Source organism: Euphorbia lathyris, chromosome 5 (genome assembly GCF_963576675.1).
Source record: "Euphorbia lathyris chromosome 5, ddEupLath1.1, whole genome shotgun sequence".
Classification (NCBI taxonomy): domain Eukaryota; kingdom Viridiplantae; phylum Streptophyta; class Magnoliopsida; order Malpighiales; family Euphorbiaceae; genus Euphorbia; species Euphorbia lathyris.
This window is the reverse complement of record NC_088914.1, coordinates 9,277,300-9,289,692: the sequence shown is the minus strand read 5'-3', so window position 1 is coordinate 9,289,692 and position 12,393 is coordinate 9,277,300.

The following is a 12,393-nucleotide window of genomic DNA, read 5'->3' as shown; positions in this document are numbered from 1 at the left end:
GTTAAAATCGAAACCACGTCAAAGCCATCATAAAGCCTCATTTGCTCTTCATTCTCCGTGATCACAAGTTCAGCAGCATCAAGTGAAAATGAAAGCCTCCTTATAAGCCTCATTATCAAGTTTAGCAGCATCAATGATACCAGCCATCTTTGTTCATTTGGTTTGCATCACATAAAAATTTGCATCAATTTTAGGTTCAATATTGCACATCAAAATTAAGATCCTAAAGTTCACTTACACAATAACTTCAAAAGCATGCTCATTCAATAACTACACTACAAATGAACAAATTCAGCTCCTCTACGCCATCCTATTACTAGTTTTCATACAAAATTTAATATAAAAGAGACTTGCCTCCTATGGGAATTCTTATTTGATCCTACCTGATTAATATCACAATACTCTTCCCTAAGTGTTTGCTGCCCCGAGCCTGTTGTCAGTACATAATAAAGCATCTGGCCGAGAAGCTTTGTCTGCCAAGCAGAATTAACAATAGCACCAGATGTAAATCAAGTAGAAAAATTATAATTGTAAAAGGCTAATAACCTCACTCTGATAAGCCAATGCGACTCTTATACCTGCATAATAAAGGAGAATGAAGAGATTGATTTTCACGAAACTAGATAAGCAATTAAATGTCATTCATGTGCAATAAAAACATGTTGTCACATTAGTATTTTGCTTCAACTACATACTCCTTCCACACTAGGGCCATGATTAGCTCACTGAAACCCCAACATCAGACGATAGAGCAATCATATATTTAGGAGCATAAGATAAGTAAGCAGCAAAACAAAAGATAAATCCAGGGAACAAAGGATTATAGGAGGTATTTCTTTCTATTTTATTTGTAAATGAACTACTATTATTTAGGACACTAGAGCAACGAGACTCAACCATACAAACAATAGAACACTCTTCCTTATTCCATACCCAAAATAAAGAGCTCTTTCATAAACCTAAAACCTCCAAATGAGCAATAATATAAGCATTGTAAAGAGTTGAGAGATCAATCTACAGCAAATGATTGTAAATATCAATAAAAACAATTTCTATAAACCTAGATCCCAAAACATAGGTTTATGGAAACTATCCATTGTGAAACTCATAATTAAAAGGACAACATCATAGGTAAATGCAGTTGATTCGCACCATCGCTCAATTGAGAAACTGAGATATAAATTAACTAACCTAACCTGTTGAAGCTACTGAAACTACGTACTGGGGAGTTGTTCGCACCATCTCCAGGTATCCTTCGAGTCACCACCGCCTCAGGATAGAAGAGCGATGTCATCGATGGTAGGAGACCACGATGAAGAGAAGAAGATTAGGTTTTCAGAAGAAAAAGAAGAACATAAAAGATTTAGGGTTTGGACAGAGTTTAAAATGGATTCAAAATGTGGAAAACCTTACCTCCATTAAAATCAATTCTCTAAGAGCGGAAGAAAAAGGAGGAATAAGGAACATAGAAAGCAGAATAGAAAAAAGAGACCATGGCTGCTCTAAGCTCTGTTGCCATCAAAGCTTTGTTGAGAGGAGAGAAGAGAGAAACTATTTCAAAATCTTTAGTTTGAGGAAGAAAGATGTAGAGATAGAAAAGAGGAGATGAAATTAGAAAAGAGAAAGAGGGGAATCAAATTTAGGTTTTGAGTTTTGGGCGCGCGTTAAAAATTTTGCTCTTTTTTGCTCCGCGTGCCTAAGTATAAAATTTTGGATTTTTTTATCTTTTACATCAATGATAGTGCGATTTAATAAGTGTCATCTGAAAGTGATGGACATTTTGGTTTAAAATCAGGATTTTATGAGATGACAGACATCTATCATCATAAAGTCATACATAATTTGAGTTTTTTTAGAATTAAGCTTTCAGATGACATAATTTTAATATACTATCACGAAAAACAATCAGACGATACGAAAACAAATGTCTGTCATTTATCTTGTGTCATGTGAAAGGGAAAATGGCATAGTGATTGCTAAAATCATTTTATGGCTTGATGATGTAAAAAGGGTATGGGATAATCTCAAAGAGCGTTTTTCCCGAGCAGACATTTTTCACACATCAAATTTATAAGGTGAGATTTATGTAATTAGGCAAAATAAGAGGCCAGTGACTGATTATTTTGCTGATCTTCAGCTTTTTGTGGGATGAGTATACAACTCTTAAGGCAGTTCTGAGTTATGTGTGTGATGGATGTGTTTGTGATATCACTAAAGATGTCAAGATTAATTTAAAGAAAGATGTAGTCATTTGCTTTTTAAAAGGGTTGATTCTTTCTCTAATGTGAAGTCGCAAATTATAATTATGGATCCTTTACCCATGATTAACAAAGCTTTTTCGTAAGTCTACAACATAAAGGCAATTTTCTACGCCAAATGTTCAAGAACTGTCTCAAGATGTTGTAGCTATGGTTAATAAGTTCAAGAAACCACAATTTCATAATCAAGGTGTTAAGCTTGTAGTTTGTACATGTTTTGGAAAGTAGAGACACACTGTGGATACTTGCGATAAGAAACATGGCTTTCCATCATGTTTCAAGTTCAAGAACTTTTATACTAAAGCTAATGCAACTATTGATTTGAGTTCTGATGATCATTCCATGCAACATGGTATTTTAGGAAGTGCTCCAACACGACCTCTTTCTACGAATTCAATTCTTTTAGGGAATTTAGTTAGGTTCACTTAAGAACATATAAGTCAGATTTTGGCGGATTTGAGTATACCAAAGTAGCAACAAAATCAGGATTTGGTCAATTATGCTTCTACAACGTGTGTTTCTTCCATTAACAACAAAACGCCAGCACCTAATGATACATTTTCTTTTGCTATACATTGTGATTCTACTCAGTGGATTCTAGATACAGGAGCCAATAATCATATTATTGGTTCATTGTCTTTATTAAAGAAATGTAGACCAATTGATAACTGGTATGTAATTTTACCTGATAATCAACTAATCAAAGCCTCATATATAGGGACAGCCAAGTTTAATAAGGATTTGTATTTACAAAATGAATTATTTATTCTTACTTTTTCTTACAACCTAATATTTATTTCTAAGCTAACTAGTTCATTGAGTTGTTGTCTAACTTTTATGGTTGATCAGTGTTTGATTGGAGACCAAGAGAATGATTGTATTAGTTAAGATGTATGGATGGTTATGCCATATTGTTCAATCTTTAGTTGAACAATATGCCATCTTACATGAACATGAAATAGCTATTAATCATGCAATTGGTGACTCTGATGAGAAAATATGAAGGGAACAAATGAGATAAGAGCTGCCAGAATTTTGATATTTACTATTTATGCCATTCCTTATTTTACTATCTTGCCATGTAGGTGTATTTCTCTAAATGCCATTTTGGCATTCCTTTCCCATCCTATCCTTACCTTTCTTTATTGTGTTGGAACCTAGCTAAGTTATTTTAGTCTTTGCTTTATTATTTGGGAAGAGCTATTTAAGCCTTTTGTTTGTAAGTATGAACTAACTTTTCATTAATTAAATTTATATCTTCTCTTTGAGAGCTTTGTTTAGGGTTCATCCCTTCAACAATAGGGGATCCTTGATTCCTACTGGTTTTAGCTCGTGAATAGTTTAGCTAGAGAAGAAACCTCTTTGTTGATTTAAGATTAAAATCAACTCGTTCAACAATAATTCATATCAATTCTTCTCTTTCTTCATTAAGTTCATTTTCATTTCTTCCTTCTCTTGTGTTACGAGTTCTTCTACCAAGAAATGGAGCAACAAATTTAATCTTATATTGAAAATGGAGGGTAACTGAAGCTTATTAGTAAGGTATACTTCTAATATATATGTAGGCACATTTTCAAACCGTGAGATTTAAGGTATTGGAGTTGGATCAAAGCGAGCAATATCTACATTGTATTTGACCAAGTTGTTACAATTGGTACCAAGGCTGATTCTCCATGTAATCTGTGTTGGTTCAACGTGAACCAAGCGAAAATTGGTGGACCTATATGACTCGGTTCGGAGTAGGTGTTGTAGTGGTAGAAGACTTAAGCAATGAGTGGTCATAAAAAATAGCGATGAGAGAAGAAGTGAACTGAATTTCATATCGGAAATGGAGAGAGTGTGATTAGAAAATTATAAGTAAGATAAAATTTTAATACATATAGACGCGTTTTAAAACCATGATATCTAAAATATTAAATTTGAGCCAAAGCGAACAAATATAATATTGAACCAGACTATTATAGATACAAAACTCTGAACCTTCCATATAAAAAGAGATATAAGCAAGACTAGTTAAATAGAAGTTAGTTAACTTTCGTTTTGAAACAAAATAACTATATATATATATATATATATATATCAAAAAGAAAACCATGTGATTTAATACTTTGACACTTTGACGGCTGTGTTTTTTTTTTGTGATAAAATGATATATGTGATGTTCTATATTAGAAATTTTTTTTTTTTTTGAGCATATTTAGAAATGGAGATGAGGATGGAACACGTATAACCATACCCGTCCCATTCCCGATTGTTTGGAACAAAATAAAAACCATCTTGTTGAACTACGCTTCGATCGATCAATCAACCACACAGATAAACAAAGTTCACAAAGATCACAGATTGGATCTTGAAACAACAATCAAAAGAATACACACAGAATTTACCCTGGTTCGGCTTAACTGCCTACATCCAGTAACTTCACTAATCAATGGAGATTACAACAAGATTGAAACAGTTTCTTCTTTTTCAGAAACTCTCGTGTTTTTCCAATCCCCAACTCAGTATATCACAGTGTACACTACTGACTTAGTCTAAGAATAATCTCTCGTATCGTCTATTAAACTACTTCCCAACCCAGACCTTTTATAGCCTTTACAAGGTTGTGAAAATACCCAAAATATCCTTACTCAAAATGTACAAACTCAGCAAGACCTACTGACCAGTGGTAACTCACCAAGACCATGTTGACCTGTATTAACACCTCAGTACCATAATGACTACAGCCGTGCTGACTTGACGACTCATTAATCATACTGACTTGATGACTTACAATTATGCTGACTTGATAACTCAGCATCATTCTTGTAACAGAAAACAACAACGACTAACAATGCTGACTTGTTGACTCATCACCATCAGCTAGTGATAGAAAACAACGACTTACAATCTCCACCTTGTCTTTCTAATCACTCCATCAACTAGTGAAGAAAATACGCTCAAGGACCACTGACCATCCTAACCAGTTTCAAGCAATGTTCAAATTTATTACTTGAAACAGATTTGGTCAGCATGTCGGCTGGGTTATCCTCAGTTCCTACTTTCACCACCTGAACAGTACCAGTGCTAATCACATCCCTGACGAAATGCATTCTCACATCTATGTGTTTGGATTGCTCGTGAAAAACTTGATGTTTTGACAGATGTATAGCTCCTTGGCTATCACAGTAAATCTTTAAACCATCAATCTGTGTCACTCCAAGTTCCGTTAAGACTCCTCTCAGTCACATTGCTTCCTTTACTGCCTCTGTGACGGCAATAAACCCAGCCTCAGTTGTCGATAGAGTCACAACTGACTGTAGACTTGCCCTCCAACTTATTGCAGTTCCAAATACAGTGAATACGTACCCGGTTTGGGATTTTCTAGTGTCAATGCTACCAGCATAATCAGAATCAACAAAACCTGCTACATCATCCACTAGGGCTTCAGCTCCACCATAACTCAAACCTTTACTCAATGAGCCTTTGACATACCTCAGCACCCACTTCACCGCTGACCAGTGAGCTCTACCAGGATTTGCCATGAACCTGCTGATGACACTCACAGCATGAGCCAAATCTGGACGTGTACAGACCATCGCGTACATCAGACAGCCCACAACACTAGAATATGGCACCCTCTCCATGTCTTCCTTCTCCTCATCAGTTTGAGGATTTTTCTTACTGCTCAGCTTGAAGTGACTTGCAAGTGGAGTGAGAACGGCCTTTGAATTCGTCATACCAAAACGTTCTAACACCTTACTCAGATAAACTGACTGACTTAGGAACAACTTCTTTCTTCCTCTGTCTCGAGAAATCTGCATCCCTAAAATTTTCCGTGCTGACCCGAGATCCTTCATCTCAAACCGTGTGTTTAGTTGTGCCTTTAACTGATTTATGGCTGTTTTGTTGTGACAAGCTATAAGCATGTCATCAACATATAATAAGAGATAAATCTTAGAGCCATCACTAAGGTCTCTACTATACACACACCAGTCATAACTAGACCTATGAAAGTCCTGACTTATCATAAACTCATCGAACTTCATGTACCACTGTCTAGGGGACTGTTTCAGACCATATAGAGACTTCTTAAGCAAACATACCCTCTGGTCTTTATCTCCTATTTCAAAACCCTCTGGTTGTTGCATATATATGACCTCATCCAGGTTTCCATGAAGAAAAGCTGTTTTGACATCTAACTGTTCTAATTCTAGATCAAAACGAGCTACAAGGGAGAGAATAATCCTTATAGGCCTATGTTTAACAACCGGTGAATAGATTTCATTAAAGTCTATACCTTCCTTCTGAGTAAACCCTTTGGCCACCAACCTAGCTTTAAACCTAGGTTTCTCTACACTAGGTATCCCTTCCTTTCTTTTAAACACCCACCTTGAACCGACCAACTTCTTATCAGGAGGTTTATCTACCAAAATCCAAGTTTCATTTTTATCAAGGGATTTTATCTCATCCTTCATAGTGTTAAGCCACTGTTCCTTATCAACCGAATTCACAGCTTCCCTATAGGTTACAGGTTCAGATTCTTGTACTTCCTTAGCAACACTAAATGCATAAGCTACAAGATCCTCAAAACCATATCTAACCGGGGCCCTAGGGACTCTTCTTTCACGGTCTCTAACAAGTCTATAGCTCTGACTGGACTCAGTATCATTACCATCACTGACTTCTTGCTCAGTCTTACGGGTGTTTATGCTATTTTCCTCAAGCTCCACCTCATTCTTAACACTCTCAAGGTTTTGAATGGACTCAGGACTACTCGGTTCTAACTGAGTTTTCTCTTGGTTTTTCTTATAAGGAAAATCCATCTCATTGAACACAACATTTCTGCTGACTATGGATTTCTTATAACCAGGTTCTAGGCACCACAACTTATAGCCCTTGACTCCTATAGGGTAGCCTATAAAAACACATCTTAGAGCCCGAGGTTCTAATTTTCCCTGTCTAACGTGTGCAAAAGCTGAACAACCAAACACTCTAAGTTTTTCATAATCCTCAGGGTGATCAGACCACATTTGCATAGGTGTTTTAAAACCTATAGCAGATGATGGGCACCTATTGATTAGGTAACACGCAGTTTGCACTGCTTCAGCCCAGAAAGACTTTGGGAGACTGGATTGGATTAACATGCACCTAACTCTTTCTAGGATAGTCCTATTATACCTCTCTGCTAGGCCATTCTGCTGTGGAGTTCCAGGAACGGTATGATGTTTGGTTATACCTGACTTCTTGCACAAAGTGATGAAATCTTTGTCAAGAAACTCCAAACCATTGTCGGTTCTCAACCTTTTGATTTTCTTTCCTGTTTGGTTTTCCACTAACACTTTCCAATCCTTGAACGTTTGCAAAGCCTCATTCTTATGAGCTAGAATATAAACCCATACTCTTCTAGAGTAATCATCAATAAGGGTCATAAAATAGGTCCTCCCACCATGAGACTTAGTTCTTGTTGGCCCCCATAGGTCAGAGTGAATGTATTCAAGAATGTCCTGGGTTCTATGTATTGCTGACTTAGGAAACTTGACTTTACTAGACTTCCCTAAGACACAGTTCTCACAGAAATCTATCTTTCCTATGTGATCTTTACCAAAACAACCCTACTTCCTAAGTTCGTGTAAACCTACTTCACTCACGTGACCTAGTCTAAGGTGCCAAAGATTGGTTCTATCAGTTTTAGACTCGGTGAGATTTGCTGTAGAGACTAACACAGTACTACCTAAGAGTGTGTATAGGCCATTACTCATGGTACCTTTCATAACAACTAAAGATCCTCTAGATATTATTATGATACCCCCTTCGGCTCTATAATTGTATCATTGTTTATCAAGCGTACCCAAAGAAATTAAATTTCTTTTCAGTTCTGGCACATACCTCACACCGGTCATAATTCTTTCTTGACCATCGAACATCTTCAGCCTGATGGAGCCTTGACCCAGTACCTTGCACAACTTGTTGTTGCCTAGAAGAACCCTCCCACCTTCTTCTTGAAAGTCTTCGAACCACGTTCTGTTGGGAGTCATATGGAACGAACATCCGCTGTCCAAGATCCAGTCAGTGTTTGGATCTTTATCAGTGACAGCAAGAACTTCAGCGCTCTCATAACCTTCTTCTACCACAGCGGCTTCGCCTTGATCTTTAGGCTGACCTTGACTCTTCTTCCTCTCAGGACAGTTTTTTCTGAAATGTCCTTCCTTATGGCAATGGAAACATTTGTAAACCTTGCCTTCTTTATTGCTTGAGGATGGAGTTTTGGACTTTTTGCCATTCTTGTTCTTTGGCTTGTGAGAGTCGTTTTTCTCAGACCTTCCACGAACAAACAATCCTTCTGCAGATTCAGTGTTGGTGCTGGCCTCAATCTGTTTTGACTTTAGCGCCATAAGAACTTCTTCCAGACTTAGTGTTTCTCTAGCGTACTTCATGGTTTCAACGAAATGACTGAAAGACTGGGGTAAAGAATTCAAGATCATTATGGCCTGATCTTCATCTTCAATCTTTACCTCTATGTTCTCTAGGTCAATTATGATCTTTGAGAAATCATCAAGATAGTCTTCAACTGGCTTGTCCTCGTTCATTTTAAAGCCGAAAAGCTTTCCCTTAAGATAAACCCGATTGGTGAGTGTCTTCGTCATGTATAACTGTTCAAGCTTGAGCCAAACCCCAGCAGCTGAGGTTTCCTTCGAGACTTCTCTTAGCACCTTGTCGCCAAGATACAGGACGATCGTACTGTAAGCCAATTCAAGAAGATCTTCCTTCTCCTCCTTCGTCATTGTCGCCGGAAGTTCCTTCTCGCCCTTCAGAGCCTTCGCAACCTTCATTTGAACCAAGATTGCTTTCATCCTCTGTCTCCATAGAGCAAAATCTCCCTTACCATTGAAACGCTCGATCTCGATCTTTGTAAAACCCATTTCTCTGTTCTTGATTAGCTCTGATACCAATTGTTGAACTACGCTTCGATCGATCAATCAACCACACAGATAAACAAAGTTCACAAAGATCACAGATTGGATCTTGAAACAACAATCAAAAGAATATACACAGAATTTACCCTGGTTCGGCTTAACTGCCTACATCCAGCAACTTCACTAATCAATGGAGATTACAACAAGATTGAAACAGTTTCTTCTTTTCCAGAAACTCTCGTGTTTTCCCAATCCCCAACTCAGTATATCACAGTGTACACTACTGACTTAGTCTAAGAATAATCTCTCGTATCGTCTATTAAACTACTTCCCAACCCAGACCTTTTATAGCCTTTACAAGGTTGTGAAAATACCCAAAATATCCTTACTCAAAATGTACAAACTCAGCAAGACCTACTGACCAGTGGTAACTCACCAAGACCATGTTGACCTGTATTAACACCTCAGTACCATAATGACTACAGCCGTGCTGACTTGACGACTCATTAATCATACTGACTTGATGACTTACAATTATGCTGACTTGATAACTCAGCATCATTCTTGTAACAGAAAACAACAACGACTAACAATGCTGACTTGTTGACTCAGCACCATCAGCTAGTGATAGAAAACAACGACTTACAATCTCATTTTCGATTGTTTGAAACAAAATAAAAAAGAAAAAAAAAAGATTTTTACTAATATTGTTAACGGTCAGAGAATATTTTTAATATTATTATTAAGTTAATGACGTGTCATAAACTCATAGAACCACATGAATGAGAGAAATAAATGACTTTTCTATGTACCTTTAACTGCATAACTGACTTTCCTATTTAAAAATACCATGGGGAATCCTAATAAGTTAGCAGTTTGTACGCCTTAATGAAATTTGGGACACGTGTCAAGATATTAATAAAGAACACTTGCTGATAGGGTCAGTGAGTCTTATTAGGCTAAACCGCCATTCTGTGATTCCAAACGTAAAAGCATGATTTGATGTATGCCGTGCCCGTTTGTTTCCATTTTTCGAAACTGCCTTTTGCCTTTAAATACTAAATAGGAGATAGAAAATATGTGGTAAAATTCCGAAACATCTGTTTGTTTGTTTTTTGTAAAAAAAACAACTAATACCTACTATCTAACAGCACTAGCAAACAACAAACAGCTAACAATAACAGTAAACAACAAACTGGAACAGCTGAAACAAACAGACTCTATCGAATGTAATTCTTTTCTTCACGGATTCATGTTGCATTTTCACTAGTTCAATTGGAATAGCTAAAATAAACGGTATTCTTTTAGTTGTTACCAAGAATATTAAAATTTTAATTTGGCCCAATACATAGTCTAAATTTTGAAGAACTTGAAATGGCATCTATATGGTCCAACAAAAAGGGGATTGTCTTATTGAAATTGGAGTCATTGGATCCTTCTCTAGATGTAGGTCCATTTTTTATCGTCTTTGGCAATAAAATGAAAGACAATTGTAAATGCATAGATTTAAGAAACATGCCATCATAAGTCTAGAACTAAAACACATGACATGCTTCAAATAATGTCACCACATTCCATGTATTTTGGATGTTATCTATACATTTGGGAAGTAGTTCATTTGTACTTGTAAGTTGTAACTAGAAATGTTTACGGTCTAAGCTACCTACTAAAGTCTGTCTATACATAAAGCGGATTTGGATTTATAAAAATAGTACAGGTTGTAGCGATGCAAGTGGGGCCCCGATGGAGACGGGGAATCACTGATAAAAATTCACATGGGACGGGGATGGAGATAATTTTATCCCCATTAACGGGGATGGAGCGGGGATGGGGAATGATATCCCTGCCACATGGGGATCCCCGATCCCGCCCCGTTAATCCCCGATGGAAAATTCCCGACGGATCCCCAATTGTTCCCCATTATAATTAAAATTATATTTTAAATATTATAATTTATAACATAAAATTTAAATTAAATAGACTTATTTTTAAATAAAAAATTAAATGGGACTAAATGAATATTTTTAAACGGGGATAGAGATTTCCCGCGGGACGGAAATAGAGGACAATGTCCTCCATCTGTCTCGTGAGGATGGGAATGGGGAATCCCCAACTAGTCGGGAACGAGGATGAGAAATACATTTCTCGTTCCGTCCCGTCCCGTTTGCATCCCTAACGGGCTGACCTAATTAGATCTTCCCTGTTAATATTAATTTTTAATTTTTTATATTAAATTTTTAGTTTTAAATATAAATATAAATTTTTATTATAAAAGTTATATAGATTTTTCATGAGATTGAGTTTGAGATTTAATTTTTATGCACAAACCCAATTCGAGGCAAACCCAACTAAAATAAAAATTGTCTAGACTGAGTCTATGACTTAGGTAAGCATTTTTTGGGGTCAAATACATAAATATCATACTTAAGTACAAAATTACAACTAAGTCATATCATCAAACTTAATTTTTAATATGTCATTATTTTCTATATATTATGATTTTACACCATAATTTAAAAATTCTAGACTTCAATTCAAAAACCATAAACCCTAAAAAATATATTTTAGACTTCTAATTTATAAATTCTAATCCTTAGAATATATTAAAAGTATTAATTTTATTAGCTTGATATAATCCAAAATTATGATTTGATATAGTTGTAAATAGTTTAAAAAATGAATTTCTGTGTAATTTTTCCAATTTTTTTTCTTTCAAAAGCTCGTTGGCCTTAGCTCGCGGCCCAACTGAGTGCATGAACAAGTCTAGTTGTAACTAGTGGTGGGGACGTAATGAAGTTCGGAGGTTTCATTTCTTTTTATATTAAAAATAAAAGGTGTCTTCTATGCTTACTTTGTTTTTTATAAAGTAAGTCTTACTTTGTTTTTTTTCTACCATTGGATGAGCTTACTTTGTCAAAGATCATCACCATCCAATAGTGGAAAAAACAAAGTAAGACTTACTTTGTCAAAAACAAAGTAAACACAGCCTGACCCTAAATAAAATGTTTAAGTGTTTGATTAAAAACTATTTATTTGACTTTTAAACAACAAATTCCAAATGTATTAAAGTGTAACAACAAACAATAGTTAAATAAAATTGGTCTTTCATCCACGCCCTCACTCCAATTTTGGTTGTAACCATTTAAAATTGGGTTAAGGTGCAAAAATACTCTTAACGTTTTGGGTCAGAATGATGTAATTTTACCTCTAACTTCGGAAGCCAAGAGCAATTTCCCTAA